This window comes from Heterocephalus glaber, unplaced genomic scaffold (genome assembly GCF_053883595.1).
Source record: "Heterocephalus glaber isolate CG9 unplaced genomic scaffold, H.glaber_assembly_v1.0 deba00001687, whole genome shotgun sequence".
In the NCBI taxonomy this organism is placed as follows: Eukaryota; Metazoa; Chordata; class Mammalia; order Rodentia; family Bathyergidae; genus Heterocephalus; species Heterocephalus glaber.
In genome coordinates this window covers 14,475,598-14,489,472 of record NW_028258412.1, presented here as the reverse complement: position 1 = coordinate 14,489,472, position 13,875 = coordinate 14,475,598, and the positions used below count along the sequence as shown (strand labels likewise).

At 41.3% G+C, this 13,875-nt stretch overlaps 1 long non-coding RNA gene across 1 annotated transcript in view; it reads left to right on the top strand.

The window, feature by feature from the left end:
- Positions 1–11,009, top strand: part of LOC110348894 (uncharacterized) — a 101,462-nt gene extending 90,453 nt beyond the window's left edge. Inside the window, exon 4 of the long non-coding RNA XR_002394496.2 lies at positions 5,239–11,009. This is a non-coding gene — a long non-coding RNA (uncharacterized LOC110348894). The remainder of the gene's footprint in view (positions 1–5,238) is intronic.
- The last annotated feature ends 2,866 nt before the right edge of the window (positions 11,010–13,875 follow it).

The window sequence follows — 13,875 nt, the reverse complement described above, 5'->3', positions numbered from 1 at the left end:
GCTGACTCCTGCCTTCTAGCAATTTACCGGATTCTTCATTTCCTTGTCACTTTTCATCTGATATAATAATTAGTGATGAATGGGCCTGATCTTTGAGTGTGAACATAAACTTCTTCAAGTCAGGATGTGTTTCAGAGTTGCCCATATGTATCCTGGATTTCCTCTAAATGGGGAACTCAGTGAACACTTCCTGACTGGATAAACATCATGGAAGGTTTCAGGGCAGTGAATTGGTTCAGAGTATAGGATTCAGTCACAAACATCCGGGTAAATTCCAGTGAGTTAGGCCAAGTGATTTCCCTTCTCTCAATCCCAATATCCCAGATAATACAGAGTATCCGTTTCATTGAGTTGTTAGAAGGATTGAGTGAGATAACAAATGTAGAATACTTGAGGCCTGCCGTGTAGCAAACACTGCATAAGCATTAGCAGAAGAGTCAAAGCCTTCACCTAGAACCCTGATATTTCAGATCCTCAAGAAATATTTGTGCAAAGTTATTAATGAATCACAAAGGAAAATCAATCTCATTCTTCCTATGAGCCTCAATGTCCTTATCTGTACAGTGGTAATAAGAAGATGTGTTGTGGGACTGTCGACATCCTAGTGAGGCAATTTGGTTTGAGCAGTTGGTTAATCACTTTTCTTAACGGTCAATGTATTAGGATCATCTCTGGTATTCTCTGTGTCTTCATAGACTTCGTTGCCTGCAGCTCCTGGTTCTCCCTCCCATCCTCCTTTTAGATGTGGCACTGCTGACATTGTAGGCCAGAGTTCTCTGCTGCGAGGGACTGGCCTCATATTGTAGGGTGCTGAGCAGCATCCTGTCCTCTGCCCACTAGATGCCAGCAGCACCCCCTGCCTCTGCCACTTGTGACAACCAAAAATATTTTCAAATGTTGTCAAATGTCCTGTGGGGAGTGAAATTGCTCCTCCTTGGTTAAGAGCCATTACATCAGAACAAGCCTAACATACAGGGAAGCAAATTTTTGGAGTGGGAGGGAGTATTCTATGGAGATGCCTGGGACCGTCTGTGCTGCAGATACAGGGGAAATGATTACTCCAGTGCAGCAAAGTGTGACTTCTGCAAGCCTCAGTTTCCTCATCTGTATGTTGGGGTAAAATTTTCTACAACTCCAAGGGTTTCAGGAGCACTTAATAAAGTAGTATAAGAGAATTGCTAAGCATGCAGTAAATACTGAATAAATCATAAATACTTTTTATTGTGTTTTTTTGCTATGGCTGTGGGTTTTGAGGCTAAACTAAATGTCCCTCTGCTTCTGGAATTTCAGAGTTGTTTTCAATGCTCATAGCACACTTGAAAACTGGAAAGATATGGACTGGAGTTGACCTTGACACAGATTGTACAGTTTGGCTTTCAATCCGATTAAAATGTTGGAATTCATAGCTTACATTTAAACATTGGGAGGTTTTGCTTAGAATTCTACATTTGGGTTTTTCTTGGAAATATAGGTAATTGGTCAGTGCTGGAGTGACAGCAAGTTGTCACCTGAAGCTGGTGGCTGTCATCCCCTTTAGATAAAGCATGTGCTCTCCTATCCCCCCAAAGCCTCACCAAGCTTATTTCAACATCACTTAATGTCATTTTCCTCTTGCTGCCTGTGTTTGAGTTTGCAACCTTTGTGTCTGGAATTCTTTTTCAAGATCCTCTGAACTGATGATTCTCATCCAGGTTTTTCATTTCTTTACTTAAACCTGAGCCTCTTTCTCACCTCAGTGTCCCTTTGACTTTCTCTGGACAAGGAGCTGGACAGGATGATCTAACCATTAATACACTTTGGGGTGCCGTGCAGCTCTGTGGCTCTGGGCCCCCCACCCTGTTATCTGTTCCCATACTTCTGACCCACATCCTCCCCCAATCCAATCTCCCCCAGCAAAACCAGAGCTGGCAGCTTCTCAACAACCGCTTATCAGACGCAAGGAAATAACAGCTTTTAACCACGGCTCTTATGCTTGAAGACTGTGATCAGATTCCGAACCATTTCCAGAAGTGCCCCTTGGGGCCCAGGGGAGACGTGGTTTCCATGATAACAACTCCTTGCTGTCTCCTGTCTCCAGTTCTCGGAAGAAAAGTGGATCTTGCTGCCCAATGGTGCTGGAGGAAATTTAACTACAAAAACTGGGCAGGAATGACACACAGAAACAACACACCATCTTGATGGGGATCTGTGATGAAAGGTGCTGTCGGTGGCGGCAGCTATAGCGGAGAGCTTCGTGGCTCTGTCTGGTTCAAACACCTCTTGCAGACTTATTTTGGCTTGTGTAGGACCCAGGGAGATCGGAACTAGAGGTGAGAGAGAGACACACAATGTTTCCTGACAGGATTACAGCCTCTTCCTCAGACTGTCTGGGGTCTTAAGTACTTTCCTGGGAAGGATTAAAAAAGAAAAAAAAAAAAGAACTAGGTAAAAGAGGAACCAGAAATTAAACTAGGAAAAGGTACAGAGGTCGGGAAGATACTTCCTAGGCATAAAAAGGATTATATATGCAAACTTCTTAGTGATCTCTAGCATTGAAAAAGTGCTCCATAGTAACAAAAATATTTATTAGGGTTATCAGATTGGCTCTGCTTTGGAGGATTCAGGGATAACCACTGTGAACATCTACTGAGTATTTGTATTGATTCATATCCATGATCAGATTTAGTTCTCACAGCCATCTTACCTAGAGATTGTTATTGCCATTTTAGAGATAAAGAGAGGCTCAGACGAGTTAATAGCTTGCCCCAGGTCACACAGCACATTAATAGTAGAATTTGAACCTACATAGAGGTCTGTATGGCTCCAAACATAAAGAAAAATAAGGAGAGGGAAATGCTAAAAACCCTGATTTCATCAGGAATTGCTGTATGCGTGTGTCAAAATATCATACTATATACTCCATTATTATATACAATTATATGTTAATAAAAATAAAACAATAATAAAACCTATGATTACATCTACCATACCACTCTTAAGCCTGAGTAGAGAGCAGTATTAAGCCAATAGGTAGGACTCTAAAAGCTCATGAACTTATAAAGGTAATGTGCATATCTATTTTACCTACTCTTTTATTCCTGGGGCTCAGGGTAGCACCAGAAAAATAGCAGGTGCTCAATAAATATTGTTGGGTGAATGAAAGGACAATGACTAATTCAAATGGATATATCCCCATGGGTGGATTTTCAGGATATATATATATATATATATATATACACATATATATACACACACATATATATACGTGTATATATATGTGTGTGTGTGTGTGTATATATTTTTTTATATATATATATATATATATATATATATATATATATATATATGTATATCTATCCTTGGGCTAGTCAAGCAGGTCTGGTGCCTCTGAGCTACAACCCCAGCCCCAGCTACACTCCTGGCCCCCAAGGTAAATATTTTTATTGTGATTGCCTATTTAATTTTCTTTCTTTGCCTCTGAAATTTGAACACCTGTTTCACTGATGGTATCTTTAATAAATTGCTATGAACATAGGGTATCATAGCAAAATACCACAGACTCAGTGGCTTAAATAACAGAAATTCGTTTTCTCACAGTTCTGGAGGCTGGAAGCCCACTGTCAAGGCCATGACAGGTTTGGTGTCTTCTGAGGTCTTTCTCCTTGCCTTGCAGATGGCACTGCCTTGTGGTATGTTCACTTAGTCGTCTCTATGCACACACTTGTGTCTGTATTCTCTTTCTGTGTCCTAACCTTTCCCTCTTATAAGTACATCAATCATATTTGATTAGGGCCCACCCTGATGACTCTATTTTAAACTCAACTACCTTTTTGAAGGCCCAATCCCCAATACAGACCTATACTAAGTAGTGGAACTTAGGGCTTCAACATATGAATTTGCAAAGGTGTCTTAATTTTGCTTTTTGCAGGTGTACCTGAATACTAAAGTTTGAGCAATTTATAAAGGAAGAAAAAACTATTTTAGCTCATGGTTTTGGAGGCTTAGAAATCCAAGATCATAGTGCCATCATCTTCTTGGCACCTGGTGAGGGCCTTCCTGCTGGCTCATGACACTGTGAAGGGTGTCACATGACAAAAACAGCATGCTGACTTGTGTCCCTCTTCCTCCTCTTGTCATCTTGTTCATTGTTCCTTTCTCAGAGCCTAGAACAAAGCAGCCACATAGTAAGTGCTCAGTAAACACTTGGGGGATGAATGCATGAAGCATTCTCCTATGGCCCTGTCTAGATACTTCAAGACTGAGCTGTACTGATTGAGAAGATTTCCCTGACTACTCACGGTTTCAGTGGTCCTCATGCTTCTTCAGAGGTGAAAGGTGTGGTGGGCTATTCTTACCAGTTAACTCTGCATCTCCACCATTAATATGCCTTGAATAAATTAGTCATATAAGTAAAACAGCTGTATAGTCATAAAATTCAGATTCTCTAGCCCTACCTCCAAAGCCCCACATCCAAGTATCTGGATGGAGAATACTACACATCCCTCTCCTAGCATATTCTGAACTGCATGGTCTTTCAGTCAGCTTTGATAAAATGTATAAAGTTAAACACTGGGAACTGAGGTCACAACTGCTTGAGAATTTAGTCCAGTCTTCTGCATTGCTTGGGTTCTGGCCAACAGCCACCTGGTAACTTCCCCTCCATTTGTCTTAGAAGGAAATGATTTCCTCTGATTAACAAGTAAGAATGATGTCACATGGAAACTTTCCTTGATTACTGATGCTGGACTTGCGGGGAGGGATTTGAGCTTCAACATGTTTTATGAAGCCAAGGACCTTTGGTCCTTCTCTTACAAACTCTTAAGTGCTTCCAAGAAGTGGGCAGAAGAATTGCTTTTCAGGGTAAATGTTGCAGATCCAAGGGCATGGGTCAGGGGCCAGCTGATTTATATCTTTGGTTTTGTTCATCCATCCCCACTCAGCCCCACCCCTGCCTGTGGGCTTACAATGTGGGTGGTTGTGTATTATGTTGGGAGAAGGTTAAAGGTGGAGGTATATAAGGAATCTTTTACTTGAGAAAATGTATTTTTCCTTTTTTGTCATAGATGTATTTGGAGCTCTCATTTCATCCTATATCTCTTTTTCCCTTTTCTCCTCCTACCTGTCTTTTCTTCTTGTCTCCTCCTCCTCCATCTTGTCCTCTTCCTTCTCTTCCCAATGGATACTATATGTCCTGCACTTACCATCAGCCTGGCTCTGTATCAAGAGTTTTACAAGTACTGCTCCATTGAATTCTTACAGCAACCCTCTGGAGGACAAAATATTACCTTGGCCACCACTTCTGAGGATCTGAAGCTCTGAGAAGTCAAGTGACTTGCTCAAGATCATACAACTCGTTACAAGACAGAAATGGGATTTGAATTCAGATGGTCTGATGATGAACAAAGTCCATACTTACAACCATGATAAAAGGACAAACAAACCCAAATGCCTACAGGATATTAGACGCGAGGGAATTGTGGGGATGGTGGCAAACTGAAGAACTCCTGTCCTCTGTTCAGGAGGGTCCTGATGCTCCTCACCATCTGACTGTTGCCAGGTAGGGTCCTCTGATTTTTTTCTAGGAGGAGCTGAGAATCCAAATCTTTACGTGGAATCTCTTGATTTTTCATGGCAGTAAGTACTTTTTATATTTTGTAAGTCATACATGCCCACAAATTGAATTTAGTTTGTGGATGTGTCAATTATGTTAATTGAGATTGTCAATTTGACTGGATGGAGAGACTCCTGGAGAGATGATTGGATTGTGAGGGAATTAACCTCATTAGTGGATTAATTCACAGGTGAGGTCATAGATGAATGGGCTAAGGAGGTGGAGCCTAGTTAGAAGAAGTGGGTCATGGGAGAGTGACTTTGGGGACTACATGTGGTCCTTAGTGCCTTCCTCTCTCATTCTTCCCCTCTCTCTGCTTCCTGGGTGCCCTGAGTTGAGCAGTTTTCCTCCGCAATGTACTTACACCATGATGTTTCTGCTTTGGAGCTGAAACCTCTGACCATGGACTGAAACTGTGAGCCAAAATAAAGCTTTCCTCCTCTAAATTATTGGTGCAGGTATTTTGTTCTAGCAGTAGGAAACTGACTAATATAGTGGACTACCCACCCATGACCTCAGTCTCCATCCATTGACCCTAGATTCTGTGAACCAGAAGGATCCTTGTCTTCTAAGGGAAGTACCACAGTGATTTAAAGGTCCTCCATGAATCCTCACCTCTTAAAAGTGCCATCAGCTTCCACATTGCTATACTAGGGTCCATGAACCTAACATAGGATGCCTTGGAGGACAAACCACATCCAAACCATAGCATCTCATGACTCACAAAGAAGTATTACTACTATAAGATGAGAAAGACACAGATTGCTCCAAAATAACCTCTTATAGAGCTACACTGCCCAGTTTCATAATCATTAGTTACATATGGTATTTATATTTAAACTAAAATAAGATCAGATGAAAAAATTCAGCTCCCTAGATATACCAGAGAGCTTTCATGTTGTTTGTGGCTACCATATCATACAGGGCAGACATAGTGCACTTCTATCATCACAGAATATTCTACTGGACAACTCTATTGAGAATCAAACTCAGGACATTTCCCTTTTGCATGCCCCCTGCCAAAACAGCTTTTCTCTGTATTGCTATTCCAGGAAAGTTTTTGCTAATGGTAAGATAGTTCATCTGAAGAGAACTGTTAATGGGAGAGAACTAGTTGATCTGCCTATTTTCCTCTCAGTAAATATGTACGTCATTAGTGCCCCTCTGGAGACTTTTACCCACTCCTGGATAGTTCAGAAAAATAATTCTTGAAAAATATTTCAGAATAGACAGAGGAGCAGAAAGCCCTTGGAAGAATGTTTTGAGGGCTCATGATACCAGCTGTGTATACCTGGGAGCCCCATCCTGATGCTGTGACTGCTACTGCTTCTGCAAGGATATTATTGGAACAAGTGAGTCCATGTTAGTCCTAGCTTAGGATGAGAAAGAAAATTAGGTGGAGGATGTCTGCTGCATCAAGAGGGAGAGAGTTCTTGGTTGGAATGTACATCAGCTAATAAAAGAAGACAAGCTTGAAATTAATGATTCAAAAATGCCAGAGTTACCAAGTATTTTTAAAGTATTCAATAAGAAAGACAAAGTGTAGAATTTGGAACATTTACCAGACATGGAGAAATTGCAAGAATAGTTATCAGCCAAGAGGTAATTAGAAAAGGCTTGGAAGAGCTGGGCTGTCTGAAGGGTTGGCAGTGGGTAAGGTATGGGTATAAAGTGAATCTGCCAAATTGCTCTATGATGCAGGACCTGAGTGGGTGGGGAGCCAGAATATCAGGAGAGAAGACAGCCAAAGGGGAAGCTATCTTTGCAGAAAGTTTGCTTAGGATAGCCATCTGGAATCGTGACAAGAAGACTTGATGAAGAACTGGAATGAGCAATGTAAAAAAAGAAAAGTAAACCTTTTCAGAGTGGTACAAAACTAACTGCAAAAGACATGAATTAGTCAGTCAGATGGAGATCAAAGTGTCAGCTCTATTCCTAATAAAAACCTCTTTTGGAGGACACACCTTGCTAATACTCTTCTGAATTGAATTTACTCCCCATTCCAACTTCAAGCAAACCAATAGGATGAAGCTCGCTGTGCTAAGCCCATAATGTACTTTCTCTGCAGGCAAGTGGACTCCAAGGGCAGGTGGGAGACTGAGCTGAGCAAATTGTTCCTCTTCTCAGATGCACTGGACTTCAAAATACCTGCTATGGAAGATTCCAGGAGGGCATTAATCGAAGACAAGGTGGTGGGAGAAGATAGAGACCAGGCTTTGAAGGGTCTTAAAAGTCCAGTAAGTCCAGTAAGATCCTGAGTGTCACTGTACTGGAAGTCCCCTGACAGAGAAACATGAAGAGTGAGGAATAAGGGTTCCTGTATTGGCCTTAAGAATATGAAGGAAATTGAATTGTAGTTATTAGAATTTACAGAAAATTTGAGGTTGCATGGAAACACTCACTCTCATTGCTTCTATTTACTATGAATTATCACATTGCCATTATGAGCTAGGTGCTATTACGCTATTATCATCTCTCCATTTTGTTAAAATAAAAATTAGGTCTCAGAGATGTTTGATACCTTTACCAAAAGTCATGTAACTAATGCATCCAAGTGCCAAGATTTGAGCTCAGGTCTGAGCCTTTGTCCACTATCCACTTCTACTGCCCCAGGAGAGAGAACATGACTGGATCAGACTCTGTTTTCCCACCAGATCATGAGAATGGCATCTGGATACACACGAATTTAGAGACTTGACCCATCAGTGGGAAGGAGAAACCCCTCTCTTCCAGCCTTGCCTATTATTGGTGTGACACAGGTATCAGCTGATTAAGAGGGCAGTTTAGAGATGAATATTCAAATCCTAGTTCAAACAGTGACTTGCTCTGTGACCTTGAGCAGGTCCCTTCTACTTCCCTTGCTTAAAAATGAAGACTTTTCCAATTTCCTAGAAATGCCATAAGAATTCAGTGAAATACTGAGTGCCAGATCTTAAAATAAACATGGAATAAATTCATATTTGTTCTTTTGGTTTTGGAGGAGACAGAATAGAGAACACTAAACTTCTTATTGTTCTTCCAGTTATGATAAACCTTTCATGCTGCTGTGTCTTTGCCCATGGTGTTCCTTTGTCTAGGCTGCTTTTTCTCCCTCCTACCCAACTTCCTCAATTTGGGGACTTCTTACTTGTCCCTAACTTTTTAGAGTCTTCTTAGAGCCTTTCAAGCAAAATGAACTGCTTTCTGTACACATACATGCTGGATCTTTCTTCCTGCCTCTACTGGAATTCTTAAAATATATTGCAATGATCTGATCGCATGTCTCTCTAACCAATACCCAGCAAGACGGTAGTTTTCTAAAACTAGAGAACCATGTCTAATTCATCATGTTAAGTGCTCAACAAATGTTTGAGTGAATTAATACTTAATGTATTAGTTATCTGTTGCTGGCTAAAAACTTATTCTCTTAAAGTAACATATTTATTATCTCACAATTTTTGCGAGTCAGAATTCTGGGCACAGTTTTGCTGTGACCCCTGGCTCTGAGTGTCTCCCAAGGCTCAGCTGGGCAGGATCCATTTCCAAGATCACTCACATAGTTGTTGGCAGCACACAGATCCTTGAGGGTTGTTGGACTGAGACCTCAATTCTTCATGAGCTGTTGGCCAGAGGCCTTCATGGATTCTTTGCCATATGGACCTCTCACAACATGGAAATCTGCCTTCCATAGAGTGAGCAAGAGAAAGGACGAGAAAGAATGCCAGCAAGAACAAGAGAGAACCATGGTCTTTTGAATCCTCATCATGGAAGTAAGGTCCTGAATTCAATCCCCAGTACCAAAAGAAAACCCCAACCAAACAAACAAAAGAAGAGAAAGAGAAGAGAAAAATGTAAGGTGAGAAAAGTGTCAGTCAGAAAACACTGATTGGGTATTTACCTTGTTCTAAGAAGAGTGATGTAAAAGATCCATGAGCCATGCCATGGTTCCTGTCCATTGGTATCTGTCAAGATAGGGAAATGAAGCACTCCCGTGAGAGATGATTCCACAGCCATTCAGGGCCATCTGTGGAAGGAGCCACATGGGCCATCAGATCACAGGTGTGTAAGAGTAAGATTGGGTCTGGCATGCTGAGAAAGGTGGAGATTGAATTTAGGCTTGAAAATGAGTGAATTTAGGATAGCAAAACACCATACTTAGAAGTGAGGGACAGTATGGGGAAAGGCTCAGAGGAGAAAGACTTCTTGAAGGAATGGGACTTCAAAATACCTGCTATGGAAGATTCCAGGAGGGCATTAATGGGAGACAAGGCAGTGGGAGAAGATAGAGACCAGGCTTTGAAGGGTCTTGAAAGCCCAGAAGGGAATTTGGAGTTCCATGTGGTGGGCGTCTGACAGTGGTTGACTGGAAGTGGCATGAAGTAGGGGTAAGCATGGAAACTTGGAATCAGGAACACTGACTTTCCAGTTCCCAGCTCCGCCACTTAGCAGTTGTGGGAAGCTCTTTGGAGTTAATAAGGTCTCTGAGCCTCAATTCTCTATCTACAGCATGCTACTATCTCCTCCATGGGTTTGTTGTGAAAATTAATGAAATGATATGCATGAAGAGCTTAGCACAGTGCTTATCGTGTAAGAGCCTCTCAACAGCAATACATATTACTATTATTTCTGAGTGTAGGGTAGGAGGCAAATTACTCTGAGAGATGGAGATTTAAAAACGTCAGAGTCTTCCCTTGGGTAGCAAAACATTCATCTGGCCCTTTCCCTTGTTTCTTCCTGGTTGTGGAGCATGACAGATGAGCGATGGGGACTTAAAAGTGACAGATGTGTTCATCTACAGACCACGACAAAGGAGGAGGGAGAGAAGGAGGCAGAGCTAAGGAATGACCCTACAATGCCCAGAATCATGATCAATGGACCAGCAAGGCTTAAAAGGAACTCTCTTTACAGAAATGTAGTTCTGAGGCTAAGGTCAGGGCAATTTCCCAGTGTTTTCTTGGGGCCCTCAAACAGCACTTCTCATTCAGAGGAAGGGCCAAATTTGGATTCCAAAGACCGGAGGGTCACAGGGGTTCAATGGGTGGGCATCCCCCTTGTACGGTATTGTTACTCTCTGAAGAAGGTTGCTGATGTGAGTGACAGGGGGAGGGACAACTGGGAGGGTCTCAGACCCAAGCAAATTAAAATCCTGAACTCTGCAATGGTGAGATTATGTCCTTGGGAAATTGGAAGTAGAGGAAGTTTATTTGCCTTTTTAGTCTTTTATTTTGCTCCCCCATCTTCTTTAACTATTTTAGCTTGGATAAAATATATTTTCTCAGCCATGTCTTCTGTTGTACTTCTTTCCTCTCCAATTCTTCCTAACAAAACTTAGCAATGCTAGATTGTTTTCCCCCTAATTATGGTCTTTACTCTATTATCTCATAAAGCAGTGGCTCTTACACTTCTGAATTTCCAGTACTAGTTCATTTTCCCTGTTGAAATTTCCATGTCCAGAGAGACACAGATCAGCTACAGGGATGTGGCACTATCTCAATACAGAGGTCACCAACTATTTTGTCAAATAAATACCTTGGAAAATTATTCCATAAATGATATAGGCTTTTTTTCTCCAAAGAAGACAGAATCATTTCAAATTAATGGCAATCCTTTGAGTGGCATAATTTTAGCTTTGTAAGAAACTCCCCTACAATGACCTTTTTTTTTGGTCACAGAATACCATTTGAAACTGCAGTATAGATTAATGTATGCTTAGGTGTTAATAGTTTGATAGCACACTCATTTAGAAAATATCAAGATCCTATTACTGGACAGACCCTGTGCCAAATGTTATACCTTTACAGATGAAGGATATTTGGTATCTGATTTCAAAAAATTCATAGTCTGGTTGGGAAAACATTCGTAAACACTGATATGAATACACTACCACAGAGTGATGTGGGCTTTTCAAGTAGTTTAAACAAAACGCTATGAATGGTCAGGAAAGAACGATGGAGGAAGCATCATAGATGGGGAGAGTTGGAGGGAGGATATTTCATGCAGAAGGAACTTCCTAGTAGAGGACATGCTATAAAGAACTGCCATTGATCTAGGACCTACAGCGTGCTAGTACTTTAATACCATCTTTTCATCTCTACTACAGCACTATAAGGTGAATATCAAGATTCCCATTTTACCATAAAGAAAGGAAGCTAAAGAGGGGTGAGTTCTCTTGCTAGAGATCAGATAGCAACAGGTAGGCACAGGGTATGAATCTAGCTCTGCTGGAGCCCACATCCCATGGATCCAGTTATCTGAATGCTTTTCTCAGAAAGCTTCCAATATCTCACAGATTGCACTTATAGTCTCCATAGTGCTCAAAAGGAAATGAGACAGGAAAGGAAACCTGGGGTCAGTCTGGCATAAAATTCAAGATATTCAGTTAAATCTGAATATCAAATAAGCTGTAAATTACTTCTTAAATATAAACATGTTTCATGTCATATTTGCCCCATATGAAAAATAGTTGTTGGCAATTTAGTTTGTGACCCTGTGCCTGCCTCACAAGCGCAAGATCCTGAGTTGGATCCCTGGTACAGCAAAAAAAAAAAAAAAAGTTGTTGATCTAAAATTCAAATTTAACTGGGTGTCCTATATTTTTATTTGCTACATCTGCCCACCTTTTCAACAAGCTAACATGGTTTCACTTACATTCCAAAAGGAATTTTCAGAACTTCACAGTGATTTGAGCAAAAAGTCTTTGTGTTCCATGAGAACCCAGGTTCCCACATTGCAAGGCTGAAATTGGATTTTGGTGAAGCAAGATGGACTTAGGCTGCCCCCTTCTAGATCTCCCCAAATTTTTCTCAGTAGTCCATTTATTTTGTTCAAAGAAATTTTATATCTTGTGTGGAGAATGCCAAGGAATAGACTGGTTTCAAATGCCACGATGTCCCTGAAAGAAGGAGATGGAGGGAGCACATGAGTCCTAGATGGTCCCCGGGTGAGGGTTCCATGATCCTGTGGGGGCTTTACAGGGCCTAGTTCTCATTTTCTCTCCTATTGTAGTCAACCGAAGTCTGGCTTTGCCTCGCTTTGTAGGACTGGCACACCTAACCCATGAGGAGCTGGGAGGAAGTACACTTTCATATCACCTCACAGTGTCGAGAGCTTCCCTTTCCTCTAGTCTTTCTGCTATTTGACATACAAGAGAGTTGTTTAATCACAGAAAGCAAGCTGAAGTGGAGTTTTTATCTTGCACCATTCACTGAAGGGATCAAATTTGGGTTGCCTTTGATGGAATGAAAAGGAGTGGCTTCCCTCCCTTCTTCTTTTCTCTCCAGCAGCCTTAACAAAAAGTAACAGTTTGAAGGGAAAATGCTTACATCATGGAAAAGACATAGCAAGCTCCCTGTTGGTAAAGATGCATACTCAAATGTTTTGGGCTAATGAAACTAAATGTCATTCTACATCATTTCTTCTATTATTTTTCTGCAAACCTCCTGGCCCAGAGCTTTGCACTTTTTTGCCTTCTGTCTTGTTGGGCTGCCTAGAATTTGGAGTCTGACAATTATGTTAGTTTGCAGCTTGCTTAGAAATGTGGGTTAGGGCTAGGGATTTAGCTCAGTGGTTCCAGTGCCTGCCTCGCAAGTGCAAGGTCGAAAGTTCGATTCCCGGTACCAAAAAAAAAAAAAAAGGCAATGTGGGTTAATCTGTTATTGCCTATGATCCTCCCAACAATCCTATCCTATGAATACTGTTCTTCCACTTCACAGTTAAGGAAACTGAGACTCAGGGAGGCTCAGGCTAAATGAAATAAGATTAAAATTTGGGGACTCATGGCCTTTGGGAGGAGTTAAAGGAAGGAGGCAAACTGATGCGCAAGTGCCAGGACCCGAGTTCGATGCCCAGTACAAAAAAAACAAAAAGGAAGGAGGCAGAGGCTGCTAATTTGACACCCACTGAGAGAGTTCAACCTGCCCTCATTGAACTCTTTGCCTTCAGAATTACTCATTCTTACTCAATATTAAACCCAAAGCTGCTATTATAATGTGGATATTTTTCTTCTCTTCACATAGGATCGTGTAGAACAAATGAAAGTCATCCCACCTTCCTGACAGCTCAGGATGAATAAGATAAATAAAGCAATGTGCTCATGAGAAGACAGACATCAGGGTCTTTAAACAGAAGAACAGAAGTGCTAGTCAATGATAGGATTTGCTGGCCATCTTGAAAAGGTCTCGGGATTCTAGCACATACAATGTACTCACTCACTGAGAGATTTCAAGCATCCCCAGGAAGCCACAGGGACAGCTTTGGAAACTAGTCTAGTTCAGTCAATCCCCTACTGTAAATATTTTCTCCTATGC